General features: G+C 33.2%; 2 pseudogenes; both read right to left on the bottom strand.

Annotated features, from left to right (window-relative positions):
* Positions 1 to 1,828: 1,828 nt before the first annotated feature.
* On the bottom strand, positions 1,829 to 14,228 carry LOC120608596 (peptidyl-prolyl cis-trans isomerase A-like; annotated as a pseudogene).
* Positions 14,229 to 20,310: 6,082 nt separating this feature from the next.
* On the bottom strand, positions 20,311 to 20,429 carry LOC120608630 (uncharacterized; annotated as a pseudogene).
* Positions 20,430 to 21,246: the final 817 nt, after the last annotated feature.

The following is a 21,246-nucleotide window of genomic DNA, read 5'->3' as shown; positions in this document are numbered from 1 at the left end:
AATTTATTAATGATTTTGGAGACCCACCACCGCACACATACACACACATAATTTTTGTTCATTAAAACTTTTCCAATTATTTATTTAAAAATTAAAAGCTAACTCTGCAATTTACTTATAAATAAATCTTCTCTGAACTTCAGCTCCCAAAATGCACATAAACATATCTTCCAAAAAGTTTCAGATAAAAAAATTCCTGTTTATGCCATACTTCCTCGAAGTATATAATTAAGCTAAATGACTCTTAAAAAGATTAGGGATTATATACGCTACTTTTTCAAAATCATTATTATTGTGTAACTATTTGTTGTATCTAAGTTTGCCACTATATGCACTCTCTTATCCCCATTTCTATCCATCAATACCCCAAAGTCTAAGATTAAGAGAAGAAAGAGAGAAATTTGAAGAACCCCTTCAGAATTGTGCTCCACGTATGATTACTTCTGGAAAGGAAAGGGTGGAGATGACTCTCAGCACACAGGATGTTTTTGGTTTTAAGCTCTGTGGCCTGATATACTTGACTACCATATTCACTTTTATTTCTCAGGCCTTCGTATATTAGTATATAGAATTTGTGCTCAATTTTATACTGTCATATATTTTTGCCACATTTTTTTGCTTGTTCTTGACAGGTTTCCTATCTTTTGGAATTAAATTTGAGGAGAAACTATATCCTCATTATTTCTCTAGCAAGGGACACTTTAAATAGACACTGGTTACTAGTGAAATTTGTAAGCACTGACCTCTGAACGTCCTAAAGGGAAAAGCTCTGATCCATTGCCAGGAAAGTCTCTCAGGGATATTCCTACTTGTACTGAGATGGATTTCTGAGCCTGAGAATCTTTGTGCACCACAGAAAAGGTTGTTTCTCATGGTATCATTCTATCAAATGGTTCTTTATCCTGAACAATACTGTGCTGCTACCTACATTTAGCCATAGTGAGAATAAAGTCATTTCTCATGAAATCCCTTAACAGATACCTCTACAACTCATTATTTTTTATTATAAATAAGGTGCTAGGCAGTAATAAAACATGATAAGATGTAAAATGCATTAATGTTTTTATGAAATCTCAAGATGGTGTTGTACCTTGAACCATACTTTTCAGAAAAGGTTTTGTATTTTTAAGAGACAGGGCTAAAATTATTTTATTCAATAACATTATTTTCATAGGTATGTAAAATAATCGACAAAGAAAGGAGTAAGGAAGTGGGGATTTTAAGAACCAGGTGTATTATCTGCAATAACAACATATTACCATGAAGACAGCTGAAGAGGAAGAATCAATTCCTACAAGGTGAGTTCCCAGTTTAGTGAGGGATCAACCCTCGCATTTGAACACGGTATTTGAAAAGCCCATACATAAAAGGAAAATCAAGTGTAAATAAAAAGGGACTTTTATCATTTGAATACCAACACAAATTTGGATAACTTTCAGTGTCTTTATTTCAGAATTGTTTGTAATACATAAAGGGTTAAGCAACTCACTTCTTCATATGATTGAGCAAAATGAATAAGCTCATTCACAAATTTATGTATATACAATGGTCTGAGGTATTTGAAAAAATGTTTTTATGCTTTGATTAGATTTGTATAAAACTGCAAACAAATTTTTAAACTGTTGTTTAGTTTTTATTTCATGATTATAAACTTAACTCTGTAATCTAGCCAGATTTGGAGAGAGATAAAGAAAAATATAGAACCCAAGGAACTGAAGTGAGAACACAAAGATTATAGGATACTGAGAACAGATGGAGGTGAAGGGGTGTTTTCCTGAGCTACAAAAGGAATGATCTGGTGGTTGAAATAAAACACAGGTCAAATTTATTAGAGCTGTTCACAATGAGCAGTGGTGATATTACTGGTTTTGCCCTTCCTATACCCAAAGTGCTCCATGGCTTCTACAGCATTTATGTACTCTTTAACCTTGCCAAATACCATGTTTGCCATCCAAACACTCGGTCATGGCAATGCAGATAAAAAACTGGGACCATCTGTGTTGGGTCCAGCATTTGCCATGGAGAAGATGCCAGGACCCATATGCTTCAGAATAAAGTTCTCATCATCAAATTTTCCCTGTAGATGGACTTGCTGCCAGTGCCATTAGGGTGTAGGAAGTCACCACCCTGGCATATAAACCCCAGAATAATTCTGTGAAAGAGAAGCCCTTTCTCTTTAGTCTTCAAAGCACAAAAACTTTCTGCTGTCTTTGGAACTCTGTCTTCAAGGAGCTTAAAGGAAATGCAGTCCAAGGGCTCACTGTTGATATGAGGAAGAACATAGTGGGGTTGAGCAAGATCTACCATACCACCCACCAATTCTACTTCTGAGTATTTATCCAAAGAAAACAAAACACTAACTCAAAAAGATATATGTACACCTATATACATTCCAGCATCATTTTTAATAGCTAAGATATAGAAACAACTTAGGTGTCTACTGATAGATGAAAGGCTAAAGAAGATGTGATATATATAATGAAATATTATGCAGAAATAAAAAGAATAATATCTTACCATTTGTGACAACATGGATGGCCCCAGAGGGTATTATACTAAACGAAGTCAAACAAGACAAATATTATATAGTTTCACTTGTATGTGGTATTTAAAACAAACAAACAAGCAAGAAAAGTAGACTCACTCATAGAAACAGAGACCAAAGGAATGGTTGCTAGAGGCGAGGGGGATGAGGGATGAGTGAAAAAGGTTAAGAGGAATATAGTCAATAATGTTGTGATAAGTTTGCACAGTGACAGACGATTACTAGAATTAGTGGGGTGATCACTTTGCAAGGTATAAAAATGTTAAATCACTATATTGTATATCTAATATAATATAAAATTCTATATCAATTGTACTTAAAATTTAAAAAGACAGTATGTTTTGGGAAATAACAGAAGGGAAACATTTAAATAAGAATTTGAGACATGCAAAAATTTTCCAAGTGGAAAGTAAAATCAAAAAGGGTATTCAATAAGAGAGATAAGAAACAACAGAATCATTAAAGAGCTTTATGTCCCAGAAATATTTTTGAAGATCACAAGTACAAAAGAAGGCAGGGAATGTGAAAATAAGGTGGGGGACAGATTATGTAGGGTCTCTTACACTAAGCTAAAGAATTTGATGTTACCTGTTATGGCACATATAAAGTGTATAAGTTCAAGCCTAGTTGGTATACACACCTTTAATTTTGTTTGTTTGTTCTCTTCTTAAGAAATTTGGCAATTCAATACATTGTAAACCAGATGAGAGATTACTGGCAGAAAGACTTGATAACTCTCTTGGAATCGTCCAAGTAAAGGCTAATCAGTGATGATTTAAACAATGACAGTGTAGTAGAGAGGTAAATCTATAATCAAGAACAAGTCCATCCAGAGATTTGATAAAATAACTATAGAAATATCAATGAAGATGGGCTAAAAGAAATAAAAAAGGAGGACAGAATAAATGGTAATAGAATTTGTTGACAAGAGAATTTATATATATTGTATTATATCTTGGGTGGTAAGTCATAAATTCAATAAAATAGTTTCAGTTAAAATAATTCTAAATGAGAAACCAATATGAAAATATTTGTATGAACTTTCAGTGATGTCATTATTCAGTATAGAGAGACAGCAACTTGAGTTTCCAGTTTAGAAATAAAATTATCAGAGTTAATAAGATGCCATTAAATATTCATCAAGTAAGAATTTAAAGAATATAAAATAATCAAACTGAAAATGGCTAGGAAGCCCATCATTTAATGTGTGGGCAGGGGAGGATAACCTATAAAGGCAAGAATTGTCAGAAATTCGGTAGGAGTATCAGGTGCTACCAGAAGAAATGAACTGCAGAAGCCAAAGGAGAACATATAAAAATTCAGGAAATGGATATCTGATATGGCAGAGAGATAAAATATGGTAAACACTTCTATAAGCCAACAAGTATAATTTTATACAAGCCAATAACTCTAAGTTGATATTGAAGATAATTTTTAAAAGACTGAGTAAAATAGTTTGATAAATGGCCAGATACTTAAGAAATGTCTTAAGAAATGTGTGCCATTGAGTATTAGAGGAAGTTGAGAAAATAAGCACAAAACACTATTTCAAGATGATATGTGGTAAAAGAAAAAAGAATTTTCTAAGGAAATGAATTGTGATAGTCTTTTTCTCGGTTGATTATTTTCATTATGGAAGAATGCTTATACACAAGAATTGGGACAAAGACAGAGAGAGAACAAAGGATTAAAGAGAGAAAGGAAGGAGGGCAAAAAAGGAAAAGAGAGAAAGAACTGAGGGAGAGGGAGGGGAGGGGGAGAGGAAGGGGGAAAGGAAGAGGGATGACGAAAGGGAGGGAAGGAGAAGGAGAAGGAGGGAGGGAGAGAGAAAGGAGGGAGAAAGAATATCAATGAATAATGGAGGTAGTTTCGGTGTAAGATTCCTGACAAAGATTTATAGGAGGCAGGAAAAGAAAAGAAACATGAGATCTGAAAAATGAGAGACATTACAGTCTCTATGACAGACTGGAAAAGTGGAGTAGACATGATTAGGGAGTAAAAGGGATGGAAATTTTTTTCTGACATTTTTAATCTCTAAAATATGAAGTATGAATATTGCCTTTACAATGAGGAGGCGGTGTTTCTACAGACTTAAAAATGGTGTCTGTGAGTTTTGCAGAGTCTTTGATAGCTCTACAAAGAACTTTGTGACTGTGCTTAAATCCCAGGCATGTATGGAAAGTATGGATTTGTAGCCCCATTCTTCAAGGTTTTGCACTGTTCTCTACCAATGTTAAAATAATAAAGGTGAAAATGAGTGACTTGTTTCATACAATGTTGAACTAGTCTGAGTTTAGGATAAACATGAAGTTGAGATAGTTGATAGTCTTAGGGAAAATATGTTGTTAGTATTAGGTCTGGAAACAGGTGTGGACAGTTTTTACTTTGAGAGTTATTTCACTTTAAAATCACGGTGCATAAATTCTCACATCTTTTTTTCATATTGCAACATCTTGGTCTCCTTGTCTAATCTTTAATTTTCCCCACATTAACACAGAAGGAGTAGTAGCCATCTTTCTATTCCTGCCTAAATGTTTTACCTCTGTATTCTCAGAACTGTCTCCCTCTTCCATAAAAAGGACAGGAACCTAGTTCATGAGAGAACCTAGTTCCCTCATTTTTCACATTCTCAAAAACTTTTAAATCTCTTGCTCTCCACTAACATTTGTCTGTAGTTTAATATATCCAGAGACAGGTTCTTCACATCTTCTTTGTCCTTACCTTTCAGTTAGCATATGCTTCCTATATTTCTCTATCAAATTTTCAAATTTTCAAACAGTTTATAACTACTGTTTCTAATATTTAATTTCGATTTTAATTTTTCAATTAGAGGTGACATTCAATACTGCTTTATATCAGTTTCAGCTGTACAGCATATTGATTAGACATTTATGTAATTTACAAAATGACTCCTCCTGATTAGTTTAGTTCCCACCTGGCACTATACATAGTTATTACAATATTATTGACTATATTCCCTATGCTGTACTTTAATACCTGTGATAATTTCATAACTTCAATTTGTACTTCTTAATCTTCACTTTTTTTCACCCAGCCCTCTAACCACCTTCACATCTGGCAATCATCTGTTTGTTCTCTGCGTCTCTGTGTCTGTTTCCATTTTGTTTGTTTTTTAGATTCCACATACAAATGAGATCATATGGCATTTGTCTTTCTCTGTCTGACTTATTTCATTTAGCATAATACCCTCTAGGTCCAAATGTTAATATTTCATTATTTTATGGCCAAGTAATATTCCATTATTCAATAGTCTATTGATGGGCATTTAGGATGCTTCCGTATCTCAGTTATTGTAAATAGCTCTTCAGTAAACATATGGGTAACTACATCTTTCCAAGATAGCTTTCTGGAAATCCAAATTAGCTTTCTGGATTTCTTCTATGTCTTGATGGTCATTTAATTTATGAAAAAGGAGGCAACAATATAAAATGGGGTAAAGACAGTCTATTCAATAAATGGTGTTGAGAAAACAGGATAAATACATGCAAAAAAGTGAAACTGGACCACCTTCTTGCACCATATACAAGAATTAACTCAAAATAGATTAAAGACCTAAATTTAAGACCTGAAACCACAAAACTCTTAGAAGAAACATATGCAGCAAACTCTCTGACACTGTTCTTAGTAATATTTTTTTTCTGATATATCTCCTTGGGAAAGGAAAATAAAATAAAAAAATAACAAATGGGACTACAGCAACTAAAAGATGTTTTCATAGCAAAAGAAATCATCACTAAAAAAACAAGCTGCTATGGGAGAAGATATTTGCAAATGATGTATCTAAGGGTTTAATATCCAAAATTTATAAAGAACTCATACAACTCAACATCAAACAACAAAAACAATCCAATTAAAAGATGAGCAAAGGCCTTGAATAGGCATTTCTCCAAGGAGGACATATAGATGGCCAACAGGGATATGAAAAAAGATACACAATGTCACTAATCAGAGAAATTCAAATTAAAACCACGAGATATCACCTCACACCTGTCAAAATTGCTATCATCAATAAATCAAAATACAATCGTTGGCAAGGATGTGGAGAAAAGGGAATCCTCATGTACTGTTGGTGAGATTGCAAATTGTTTCCATTTTTTGAATGCACATTCACACTCTTTTAATGTAGTCTTGCTTCTGACATAACCACATATCAGAAATAAAACTAAATTATCAAAAGATACCCAGATCCTTTTTGAACTTTCATTTTCCTTGACCTCTATTGCATGTGGCAGCCATCCTCCAAGATGCCCTCTCATGTTCTCCACCTGCTGGCATTCATATCTTTGTGTAGCCTCTTCCCAGACTGTAACAGGGTTGGTCTGTGTAACCAATAGAATACAGCAGAAGTGATGAAACACTATTATTGGATTATGACAGACACTGAGGTCAAGATCTCTCTCCGCTTCTCATCTCTCCTCTTCTCTCCACTCTCTTTTCCCCCTCCTGTTCCTTCTCTCCTACTCTTCCATCCTTCCCTCCTTCCATTTCCCAAAGGAAGGCTGCTATGTTGTGACCAACCCTACAGGGATATCTACTTGCTGAGGGCAATCTCACATTCTCTATCATATTCCTCTATTTTATTTTCTATTAGCCCTTATCACATTCTAAATGTGTGTTGTGTATTTATTTCATGTGTTTATTATATCTTTCTACTAGATGGCATTGTGCATAACAGCAGGAACTTCTACTATTTTTCACCACTGAAACTCAGAACTTAGAACAATATCTGTCATGGAGTAGTTCAATAAATGTTTATTGAATAAAAAAATTTAGATGCTTCATCCTTTTAGGAAAGAGAATAGAGTATTATTATCCAGCTTCGCATGTACCATTAAGAAAACCACAATGAGTTTAAATGCTATGTGTATAGTCATAGTCCATCAAACCAGGAATCATAAATAAAAGATTATTTTATTTCTTTATTTCTAATGGTACTCTGAAGCTTCCTTGCTTATTGGCTACTTCTATCTACTGAGGATAAATGTTACTTTGACATTAATTTTCCATTTCAGGATGTACAAACTCTTACTTTATTATATTCCCAAATAACTTTGCTCTAAGATATATCCTGGTAGATGACTCCATAATAGTCACTCCATAGTTCTCACAACAAAGGGAAAATGGAAAGTGCTTCTCATTCCACCAATATCTTCCCTCCAAAAGAGAGTTTTAATACTTGATGTCAAGATATGGTTCGATTACATGTGGCTTGCAGTAGATTCAATCCATAAGTTGTTCTGTAAGTGAAGACTTTGATTTGTTGATGTTTATAGCAGTCAACAAGACCTTGGATTACTGATACGTATTATATTTTTGTCAATCTTTACAATTAAATGATGGTAATTATCATTGAGAGTATTTTGCAAAATATTAGTTGCATATGTACACTTTCCATAAAATTTTCATTATTGTTTTTGAGCCCTTAGAACTTCAAAAGAAACTTTTACATATACATGAAAATATATTTATTAAGTAAAAATCAGTCTTAAAGATCTGTTTCTATAAAATTTGCTCAGGTCCAGCTATATGACAAAAATGGTGTCAGTGAAATACAAAATGTAAAATCATTCCAGAAGAGTAAAACTTAATATTTGATAAAATATCCAAAATAATTCTAAGATAAAAAAATTGAAAATGTTTGAATTATAAATTTATCATCTCTGTATCAGAGTAAAGTTCAGGAATCAGAAACGAGCCAACTATATAATGTTTATACTTGTATAAGTTAAATCACATAGCACATAGCATAATATGTAAATACTTAATATTTTTGAACATACAGAATGAAAGGAGCTGTTTAAAACCTGTAAATGCAGGTATCACATTGGCTCCACATTTTAAAAAATATCTCTCATTATGTTCTGTATCATTCGCTCTGTACTCAGTGGTTTTGAATTACTGTACTTTCCCCACAGAGTTACTGGAATTGACACACTTCATTACGACTACGCTATTATATTCATATTAAAACCTCTCATAATTTCTACATCCAAAACTAGTAACTCAGTAGAACTTACAACTGAATTGCAAACTATCTTCCATTTGGCTGTGCATGTACTGAATGAAGCCAGTTTTTTAGGGTTTAAGCAATTAAATCACATACCTTTAAGAAATGAATTTGGATACTATAGCCAAATTTCCACTAAAATATTAAAATGTGCCTTGTCCATTTTATTAATTATAAGAATTAGTAATAAGTTTTCAATTTCCTTGTCTTTGCTTTATGCAGTTTATAAGTGATTTCACAGCTACCAGATGTTAATTCTGCTACTATTCTTTGATCTTTAATCAACATTTCACATTCCACAGTTTATTTCTAATAGTAACCTGCAGCTTTTAAATTCATTCTATCATCACTTTATTTTCAAGGCCAAAAACAAAGCTTAATTTTTGAGGTATAACAACAGTAAAAAAAAAACAAACAAAAAAACCTGTGCTTCAATTTCAATAGCAAAATAAAAATAAAATAAAATAATGGTAATAATTAAATGAAATAATTGAAAATACAAAAACACCTTAAAATTTCATTCACTGATTACTTTGCTTTCTAAACTTGAACATATATGTGCTATAATGAATCTACAAAATTCAAATTTTTTTCAAATTTAATATCTTGATAATAAATATATTGACATGCCTTTAGAGTATAAAACATGTCAAAAAAAGCTGTGAAGTCTAAAATGTATCAGATAATTTTAGGCACATTTTTACATCAAAACAAAAGACCCATAAAGTATACATAATGTCCTTCATCCTAAGAGTTAATGCCAGATTGTGGTATTGATTTTCTGAATAAAAGATCACAATAAAATATTTAGTTTTCTTCTGTAGATAACTGATAGCTGATTTTACTGAACAAGATAAAAAATTCTCTTAAGGAACATAAAATTTTACATGAATTGAAAGTTTCTTAGAGTTAGATATGACTCTAGGTAGAAAATGAAATATAAGAGTATTAAATGTAAAATATATTTCAAATTTAGATATGAGAAGATTCTACTTATAAAATGTTTAACTAAATGATAAATTTTAAAAAGTGTTGCAGAGTTGACAACTCATTTTTAAAATTAGATAAATTCATTCACTAACTTTCAGGATGATAAAAATAAATGTAACCAATACTCTAAGAGTGAAATCTATCCAACTGAAGATAATGCTAAAATACAAAGACTCAGATTAAAAAAGTTTGGAGACCTGAACTCAACCAATAGAATCATCATGATATCTAAAAATCACTTAATTTTTTATGAAAAAGAAATTTACAAAATGGGTAGAACTATAATACAATATTGAACAAAGAAGTAAAAAAAAAAAAAAAGGTAATGACAACAAAATTTACAATTGCCCAGAATTATCATAACATTTTATGTAAATTGCTTTTCGCTTTACTCATTTATTTTTTAGACACAATATTTGTCTTCATATTTCTTTGTAACTAAGCTTAAACATAAAATGTAAAATTTTAATTTCAAAATGTAAATGAGTTTCTTTTTCAGCTAAATTGAAACAACGTGCAGAAGTTCATCAATCCTACTGAAATAATCAGATTGATATCTGAAAATACATAAAGATAGATATAAAGCTGTAATAAAGAACTTGGAGATGTGAGAAAGCAAAGATTTAAAGTGCGAAGATCTCAGAGAAACAAAAATAGGAAATCAAGGAGAAGTCAATTTTGCTTCCAGGGCAGTGTCATGTTTTAGGCAAATCTAAGCAAAAGACTCTGTATTACTGTGTTACATGTCACTGAGTTAGACCCAACTCTTGGTGACTCTATGAATGAGTGATGGACACGATGTCCTGTTCTCAAGAGCCCTCTCAGCTCCTGCAGACTCAGGCCTATGGCTTCTTCTATGCAGTCTATCCATCTCCTCTTTTCCTGCTGCCTTCTATTTTTTCTAGCATTATTGTCTTTTCCAAAGAACATTGCCTTTTTATGATGTGCCTGAAGTAGGTAACCTTCAGTTTTGTTATTTTTGCCTCCAGTGATACTTTGTTCTAGGACCCACTTGTTCATCTTTCTGACAATACCAGATTTCAAGTGAATTGACATTTTTCCTATCAGCCTTCTTCACTGTCCAACTTTGTCATCCATATGTAGTAATTGAGAATACAAAGACACGAAATACAGATAATTATTATGATTGGTATATTTTTAAACAGTTTGACATTATATTTGCATAAATGTTTAACTGATGTCTAAAATGTCCTTTTCCCACATTATTAAAGAAAAACAATAACAATAACTAGAAAAATGCTAGTGACATTTTTATTTATTTTAGCACTTTATTTATTATTAGTTTCAAGTATACAGTACATTGGTTAGACTTTTACATAGTTTATGAAAGAATCCCCCAATTACTCTATCACCCTTCTGGTTCTATACATAGCCATTATATTACTGCTGACTACATTCCCTATGCTGTGCTCCCCAATCCCATGACCTATTCACTACTAATTTGTACTTCTTTAACCCTTCACCCCTTTCACCCAGCTCCCCAAATCCCATCCCCTCTGGCCATCACCAGATTGTCCTCTTTATTTGTGAGTCTGTTTTTCATTGGTTTGTTCTTTTTGTTCCTTAGATTCAGCATATAAATGAAATCATATGGTATTTATCTTTCTGTCTTATTTCACTCAGCATTAATAACCTTTAGGTTCATCCATGTCACTGCAACTGGTAGGATTTCATTTTTTTCATGGCTAAGTAATATTCCATTGTATATATGAGCCATAACTTCTTTATCCAATCATCTGTTAATTGGCACTTACATTGTTTCCATACTTTGGCTATTGTGAATAGTGCTGCCATGAACACAGGGGTGCACAGATCTTTATGAATTATTATTATTATTATTATTATTATTATTTTAGACAAATGCCCAGAAGTACAATTGCTGGGTCAAAAGGTAGATTCGTTTTTAATTTTTTAAGAAGCCTCCATACTGTTTTTCATAGTGGCTATACCAATTTGCAGTCCCACCAACACTGTATGAGGATTCCCTTTTCTCCACATCCTTGCCAACACTTGTTTTTTTTGATTTATTGATGATAGCCATTCTGACAGGTATGAGGTGGTATCTCATTTTGGTTTTAATTTGTACTTCCCTGATGATTAGTGCCAATGACAACTTCTTTAGGCAATATACACTATGGTAGTTAAAAGTTATTTAGCTCAACCATTTTTTCCAAAACAAGATTTAGGAGATGTAGCTGATTAAGTTAAAAGAAAGGCAATATAATGGCTTGGTAATTGCCATGTAAATACCCCATCATTACAGTGTGAATATGTGATTGCTCCTCTCCTTTAAAGAAGACTTCAGTTTACATGGTATTACTTAGGGACTATTAAATGTAATCATAAGGTACATTTCAGGAGAATGGAAACAAAGTAAAGTTTGGTTTTGCATATCTATTTACTCTAGCAGTTAACAGTTATTTTCTAAAAATCATTTTGTTTAAATATGAGTGCATTCCTTGTCCCTGGCCATAACCAACTGATAACATTACACAGTTGCCCCAGAAGAATTTTTTGACATGACAACTTGCTTAATATGCTGCATATCTTATTTTGAAAGTATAAGAATATTACAACTGAAGAATAAAATTATTAGCCCTAAGTGCTCAAGAAATTTGTCATTGGCAGTGATATTACACAATGATCTTTATTACCGTTATTACAATACTCTTTATAATGCATAGTTGATATTACAGAGACAATAGGACTGTGTAACAAACATTCTGTGTTCATGAAATATGTTTCCGCTGGGGAAACCAGGCTTCATTTCTCAGCATTCTTTACATTTAGGTATTTAAAGTATTTAGGTATGTAAAGAATAGTGAGAAATGTATGACCAATTTGAGAGCAAAGGATTATCCTAAGAGTTGAAGTACACCACTTCCAGGTCTGGTCCATTAAAAACCCTCCAAGTAATTTCCATGCCCTTTCTTCCCCTAACTGCCAGCCAGAGGCAGACAATCCATCAGAAGCCTCTGAGTCCTTAAGGATAAGAGACAAAACATGAAAGGAGTCTAACTGCCTAGATGACCAAGTCCAAGGCTGTGCAAAGGTTGAAAATATTCACATTGTACTTTATGTGAGAAACTTACTGCGTTAAGTTTCTTACCCACTTACCCTCAACAATTATTTGCCCTAAATAATCCCCTCCAAAAGAAGAATTATAACTGATGAGCTGCCATTAAAAAAATAAATTGTGTGGCATTTATTTAACAGTCAAGGAAGGGACAAGAAAATACATATTGCAGGCATGAAACCTAGAGAGTCTGTTGAGCTGCTACCACACTTCTATCTATCATAACTTGGAAGGCAAGTCATACACATAATGGAACTTGTTATAGAGAGAGTGATTAGGGAAAGGCAGAGTGAAAATGTTTGGTTATTATTTGATACCTTTAACAAAGTGTTTCTAGAAAGATATGTAATAAGAATTGGAGAATGTCCAGAGATGGAAAGCCTTTAAGGATTCGAAAGGCAAGTGTTCCAGACTCTCTTCTAGAAAGTGCTAAGTAATGGAATGGAAAAACAAAAAACAAAAAACAAGCAGTTCAGTGAAAATTAAACAGGTTTAAAAAAAAAGGAGAGATCAAGAGCGAGCAAGAGAAAGTGAGCAAGTGAGCAAGCTAGAAAACTCAAAACTAAAGTGTATTTAAGAACTTTGGGAAAGAACTTGAGAGGTGTTCACTGACCCATGGAACTGATTAGGCTCAAATAGATCAGAAGTTTAGCAATCTTTTTGAGAATTATATAGCCAAAAGAAACTAAGAATCTTGTCCAAAATGCCTGTGGCTTTAAAGCTTTAAAACAAAAACCCAACTATGTAAACTGCAAACCCGACTATGTAAAACTGCAAACATGTAGACCCCAATCAGGGCATACTCTCCTTTCTTCACATATGATCACAGATGATCAGATGATAAATTAAAAAGGCCCTATAAATGGTGAACCCAAGGCCCTGGGAGAACGATGGATGACAGAAGGTGGTTTCTCCCAGAAGTCAAAATCAGAGTCCAATCATGGAATTTTCCTCACCAACTTCCACCCAAAATGTGAGTCTTCATAGAGCACGTCTAGCAAGACATCTAGCAAGAAATAAAACACTGAAATGTATCTGTAGTGCTGTGTCTTTTAATTTTCAAATTTTATTTTGTTTTTCTGGACCCTCATCAGTATCATGTTTGATATATTAGGGGCATATAACTTGTCTTGGGTTTATTGATTGCTGGTCTAGAAGAATATGGCTGAACCTGCTGAAGAAGCCAGTGTATCACCAGAAAAGCTTAAGGTAGATGGAATAACTAAATAGACTGTTGGATTGTCTCCCAGGGTGTGTGTGTCCTGTAGAATGGGGAAAGAATAAAACAGATATTTGCTGATTAAAAGTCAGAATATGCAGAAACTGCTTTTCCTTCTATCTTCCTAAGATTGAATTCCTCCAAAAATAGACTCCGAGATGCTGATTTGCAGGTGGTTTTACATTCCTGTGCACAAGAATAGAGGAAGAAGAACTGTGTAAAGGGAGGAGTATGAGTTTACCACAATTGTCTCAGCCATCCCACAGGACACGCTGGAGCTGAAAAGGCCATTCATAGTTTTCATGCCTTGTGGCACATGGGCCAGGCCTTTACGGACCACATTGGCCATGAAAGTGGGCTGCCTCTGAGGAATGGGCAAGAACTCAGCTGTGTCCGATCTCTTCGTCCAAGAGCAATTTCCAGAGAATATCTTAGCTGAAAGTTATCCCCTACCAGTACTCCAAATGGCTTAGAAATAAGCACCTGAGTTCTGAAAGGGAATATGAATGGTGTACCACAGCATCTACTATACTCCAGGAGAGAAAATAAAACTACATTTTCTTTTCTGCCATTCTTACAGTCATATATAACTATAGGATTACGATGTAACTACTTTCCAGGCTGGATTCATAAAATTCTGCATACTCTGTCTCCACTCACTGCTTACTGCAGATGGTCCTGCAAAAGACAGGCTCCACAGTGAATCTACAAAGTTAAACAATCCTTGGATCCTGAATGACCAGAACGAATACGGCCATCTGACAAGAAATATCTAAGTCTGGATTTTTATAAGGAAAAATGTGTTAAAGAACACATTTCTGTGTTAAAGAAAAGATTTGGGGATTGTTCAAAAAAGGCAATATTATTTATGGTAATAAAGTTCCATACTGTGACAATATATCATATATATGTGACAATATATAACTTTTTCCAAAGTTCAAAATAACAATAGTAATGATGGTAATGCTAAGAAAAAAATTACAGAAAGAAATAGGCTTTACATATTTGGTAATTCACTTGAGCTCTCCTAGTCTGTTTGCTTTTTCTATTATTATTATTATTGGTTAAAGAATTGGACTGAGTCACCAAGGTTCTTTCCAGTACTAAAAATCAATGATTTGACATCCTCTCTGGGATAGAATATGGCATACAATCATTTTGTAGAACTTCATAATTCTATAAAGCTATATGTGTCACCCAAGGTGAAATTTGATATTAAGAATTTATGCCAAAACTCATGTAATTAATTTACTGTAAATCCTATGCTTCATCACTGGCCAAGATTCAGACCTAGACACTACATGTTCATAATTAAAGTGCTTCTTTCTGGAGTGTCTAAGGCTTTTTCTGCCAGCAATCTAACTTTGCTATTGATTGAATGATTATCAACACCTCTTTATCACTGGGTTCTTCACATGCAGGTCATCTCAATATAGGGACTACTTATATGCTAGTAGAGATAATTTTCAAGAAATAAAAATTTCCCTTTTTTCCCCAAGAAATTGGTCTGTTTCTTGTGCTACCAGAAAGATTTTTCATGAATCAATTAGTCATAAAATACAAATGCCTTCTCCTTTAAAAGTGTCTTTCATGGCTATTAATAGTTGTCTGGCCAGTCACAGTGTCAGACTCTGAGAGAATCCATTGGTATAATGAGTGTACTAGGGATAGTACTAAAAAGCAGCAAATGGATACAGATTCTAAAACTGTATACAGCAATAGTCAGGAGAGAGGACTTCAAGTAAAATTAACAGCCATCTTGTGCTTTTTTAAAAATCAACATATTATTGAAATGGTATTCATTCAAGATTGCACAGCTCATTTAATGCTGATTATGCTTTAAGCAAGAGAGAATAATTAAATAGAATATAGTGTAAGGTTATTCATGACAGAAAAGATGCCAAGAACACTACAACAAAGGCCACTTGCTGATAAAAAAAAAGCTAAATTTAATGAAAAACTATTAATTTTTTTTCTCTCATCTAAAGGAGTTAGCTTTGTTCAAATATTGTATACACTTGGAGAGTTCTACACTTTAAAAATAACTCTCATACACATACTCATTCTCATTTCTTTGGCTTATATGCAGTGAACAGGACAAATAAAACCCAATTAAAGTTTAGCCTTATGGGCTTTTTCATATATATTTTAATCAAATAAAACAATATTCTTAAAGAAAAGGGTTCTTTGAGGCCTAGATTAAAACATAAAAATGAAAGTTTAAAAACTACAACCCTATCGTAATTATTTTAATAGGTATTCATGAAATAAACTTATATCATTAGATAATATTAAGGAATTTGGATTTCATTGCTAATACTTAAAAAAAATATATATTAGCATTCGATTCTCTTTGTCATGCCCTTTCGTTAATGGTGCACTGATACTGATCTTTTAAATACTGATGCTTCTTTAAGCATAATAATTAAAATTACTCAAATATTCAGATATCATTGTTAAAAAGCAATGTTAAACTCATTCATGTTGTAAATTCTTGTTCTCTTTAGAGGGTTAACATTATGTTATTTCTCACTTGAAATGACTTGTTTCATTTATATTACATTATTTTAAAGGTTATTCGTTGCTGAATCTATTCCAAATTTTATTAGCTTTGTTATTATTAGTTAATATATGAGATCTTTGAACTATTTAATGCACAGACATATATGAATTAAAGGATTTCAGAACTTTTTAAGAATAAGAATTTAAATTTATACATATATACTCATATTCAAAACCTGAGGTTTGTGGTGATTTTACTTGTCTCTGATAAAATTACTAAAATTTAAAAATTAAAACACCAACTTTAATGGCTCTAGTAAGTATATCTAGTTCTTCATTTGGATGGATGGTTGCACAAACGCATTTCATAGAGAAATTACGGCTATCTGTTACGTTCTCGTCTATGAATTTTAAACTCTCCAAGCAGTGATGCATTTCATTGGGTATCTTCTGCACTCTTATTACATCAGATAAGGCAAGAGCAACATGTAAAATGTCTCTTCACTTTAAAAAAGAAAGAAAACTTTGGGCTGAGAATTACTCTCTAAAGAAAGAATTATTTCCACAGATTTTGCACTGATTCAGCAGCAAAACTAGTTCTACAATGTTTTGCTCAGCATCTTGCTAGTTTGTTCAGTCTGTCACAATACATAAAATATCATTGCTGACATCACTACAAGCTTTCCAAGCGATTGCATTCCAGACATAATTAAGAATAAACTAATGTCTTCAGCTACTTTTACATTTCAAATGATCATTTTACAGAAGAATAATTATACTTTCCATCAGGGTTAGATTTACTAGTCATAGTTGAATAAATTGGCTCTTTTATCTATTGAATATTTTAGAATAAATTCCTACTTTCATTTAAAATTTATTAATTTAAGGTTATATTACTTATCAGTTCATGCTCTCCCATAACTTTCAACTCTTCCTAAAAAAAGTATCTAGCAACTTTTTCACAGTGCTTAAACTCATTTTCAAAGGTAATAAGAATCCAAATGAAAACCCCCATTTTAGCTGCCTTTTAATAATGTGCTTCAAAGAGACATACTGGGGTTTTCTAATTCTTTGCTGACTTAACAAAATAGAAAACTTCCCAGATATTACCTTGATATTTCAGGTATCAGTGAAACAAAAAAGATATTTGTTTGTTTGTTTGTTTAAGAATACGCAGATATAACCTCCAAAAAGCTGAGTTTAGTGATTCCAGACTTAATTCTAACTGCCAGAACAGAGAGATCACTTTTTATTACTCTTACTAATTCTTGAGATACCATGTTTCCTAGCAGATACCTATCAAATAGTGTCATGGTTACCCTTCCAACTGTGCTCCTAATAGTAAGAAACACCGCATCCTCAAATTAACAATTTTGAATAAATAACTACTAATGGCGTTAATAAATGGCCACAATTCAATACACCCAGGCTACTCATTACCACCACATTCCTAGTCTCAAACTTGACTATTTTGATTAATATAAAAGATCCCACCTGACTATGTACCTGGTGTTTAAACATCCACTGTATATCTGTTAAATGATACCCTTGCTTATGCTGTACGAGGCAGTATACAAATGTCTTCTCCAAGCTTCATGTCATGATGCGAGAACCAAAGAATTCCTCTCAAAGTATCTTCCACTCAAGGGACTTCATACATTCTATTGAGTCACCTCCAAAACATCAAATTATCCACTGTAGCTACAGTCACTAAGCCACCTTCCCTTAAGCCAGCTGATTTCACATCTTACCTTCTAAATATACACAGGCATTTAAAAAGATATTTTCTGTATGTAAGACAAATTTATAACTGCCCATATATGAAGTAGCTGTGTTTGTCACATATTAGTTGAAATGAACAAACAATCCAGTCAAAAGGCAATATTTACTTCAACAGAATGACATTTTAACATTAAAGTAGTCAATATTTTTATCAAAGTTCATTTCTAGTAAAAGGATTAAATTGTTCTAGTAAAAAGATATATTTGGCATTTTTAATATTAAATATATAAAAAAGTCTTTTAGTCTTGACAATTATAATGACTGAATTATATGGTCTACTCATGATGCTATATCTAATTCCTAAGAAATAAAGCAATGTTCTATCAACAAGAAAAAAACAAACGTATTTGGTTCTCACATCATTTATGTGAGCAGCAGTCCAAACAGTTCCCAGATCCACCCCGATTTATCCTTATCTCTTTCTCCCTCAGCAGCAGTTTTGCAGACATTCACTGACTTTTGATAAGATATAATCAAAACACTTCTACTGTACATTCTTAAGACCTTATAGGTTTTTATAGGATAGTTTTACTATATATACACACATTCATGTGTGTATGTTTGTGTGTATGCACGCGCGCATGTGTGTGTGTGTGTGTATGTGTACACACATACATAAAACTGTTTCATTTCTCAGTGTGGGGTGTTATTGTAACCACCTGGGTACATGAAAGACTGTGCTGCTTCTGGTAAGATTATTGCTTCTGAAGGCACAGGATGTGATTCCCCCATCACTTCATGTAGCCAGATTGCCACCAAATTTAAACCTGGCAAACTTGCTTTTTAATTTCTTGAGTATGTAATGTCCCTTTTGCTCTCAAGGCCTGCATGAATCCTATTTCCTCTATCTGAAATTATCCAATCACAGCCCGTCCATTCCACTACATGAAAGACATCTACTTAATTACCATGTCTAGCCTACCTCGATTCTCTTTTCACTACACCTGTTTTTGGTTACGTGCTTTCAAAATGCACTAAACTGTTCCTTCCTAGCAATTGTCACAAATATGAGATTTGCTTTTCATTGTTCTTCTTCTATGTCTGCCTCTACATATATGCCTTAGTTGCCAATAAGATAGAATCTGTGTCTATTTTTCATCACTTCATTACCAATAAATGGATGCTTCATAACTGTTTCTCAAAAATCTATTTAAATAATATAGATACATGCACAGAAGAATTCGGAATGTAAATTCATATTTTTCTTTACCCATCAGTATGATTTTTTCCCAGCAAAAAATAATTCTAAGAATAGCCTGTAGTAACTATTATAATTAAAATATTCAGTAGGGAAATGCAAATCAAAACCACAATGAGATACCATCTCACACCTGTTAGAATAGCTATAATTAACAAGACAAGTAATAAGAAATCCTGAAGAGGATGCTGAGAAAAAGGAACCCTCATATGCTCTTGGTGGGACTGCAAATTGGTACAGCCACTATGAAAAACAGTATGAAGTTTCCTCAAAATCTAAGAATTGGTCTACCATATGATCCAGCAATCCCTCTACTGGGTATTTACCCCAAAGATTTGAAAAGCCATATTCAAAAAGATATTTGCACACTGATGTTCATAACTGCATTATTCACAGTGGCCAGGACATGGAAGCAACCAAAGTGTCCTACGATAGATAATTGGATGAAGAAGCTATAGTACATACATATAATAGAATATTACTTAGCCATAAGAAGAGATGAAATACTGCCATTTGTGACAACATGGATGGACCTTGAGATAATCATGCTAAGCGAAATAAGCCAGACAGAAAAAATTGAAAACCACATATCACTTATATGTGGGATATAAACCTAAAAGCAACAAATGAACAAGACAAACAAACAGAGACTCATGGACATGGATTATTTACTAGTGGTTACTGGAGGGTAGGGGATGGGAAGGGGGAGGTAGGGGGGTAAAGCGGGTCAAACATAGTGTTGGGTGGAGGGTGAAGGGCAAAGGGATCAAATATATGGTAGCTGAAAAGAAACTGGACTGGGTGGTAAACACACAATAGAATATACAGATGTCAAAATTATAATGTACACCTGAATTTTTTTTTTTTTTTAGGCGAGGAAACCCTTGGTTGACCTCAAAGATTTCAAGGATCTTGTCAGCTTACAATCCCTTAATTTTTAATTTTTTAACACCTACAGCACCTGGTCTTCCCAGGTGGTCTCTCATCCAAGTACTAATCAGGCCCAACCTTGCTTAGCTTCTGAGATCAGACAGGATCAGGCTTGCTCAGGGTGGCATGGCCGTAGACTGCAAAGTATATAATTGTATTAACCAATGTTACCCCAATAAACTTAATTTTAAAAAAATAAAAATACAAAAATAAATAAAATATTCAGTAGGTGTCCACTAGTTAGGACTTATTCTGCTTCAAGGAACAATAATTAAGAATTCAAAGTGTCTTTTAAAAATAAGAAAACTTATTATGTCCTATGACAGGAAGGTCAGGAATAGAAAGAATCTAGACTTCATTAACTCAGTGCTCAAAAATATCCTGAAGGACTCAAGTTGTGTTCATCTTTAGAATCCTAGGTGTCTCCTCAAACTAGGTAACTTTAGCAAAGCTATGTGTCACCTCAGAAATAAAAGAAAAAAAATCAGAGAAAAGGTTTTTATTTGTTTATACTTTTTTGGAGCAGAGTGCCAGTTGTGTCTCATCAGCCAGTGATACTGCAGGCCTACAGTAAAACAATCACCAGCAAAAGGAAAGGGACAATCATGATTAGCTTAGACCAGTCAGGACCTACCAGTAGACCAAGGTATAGTGCCAGTCTCTCCTGAGGCACAAGCTACAAGGAGGAAAAGGGATACAAAAAGAAATTAGTTTTCTTTTAGAAAAGATGAAATTATCAGGGGGATTTAAAATTAGGTAGGTTGTAAGCAGTGTCAGAATTAGTGACCCAAAAATGTAACGTAGTGAGGGAAAATAAACTTTTTTTGAAAAAAACATAAAACGATTTCTTCTAGCATTTTATAGTTTTGCCAAAGAAACCATTAATTTAAAAAAAAAAGCACATTTTTTTTAATTTTTCTCAATACATTACACAATTTTCATTTTGTAAATTGTG

The sequence above is a fragment of the Pteropus medius genome, unplaced genomic scaffold, assembly GCF_902729225.1.
Source record: "Pteropus medius unplaced genomic scaffold, Ma_sr-lr_union100, whole genome shotgun sequence".
NCBI lineage: Eukaryota > Metazoa > Chordata > Mammalia > Chiroptera > Pteropodidae > Pteropus > Pteropus medius.
The sequence above is the reverse complement of the archived record's forward strand: the minus strand, read 5'-3'. Positions and strand labels throughout refer to the sequence as shown.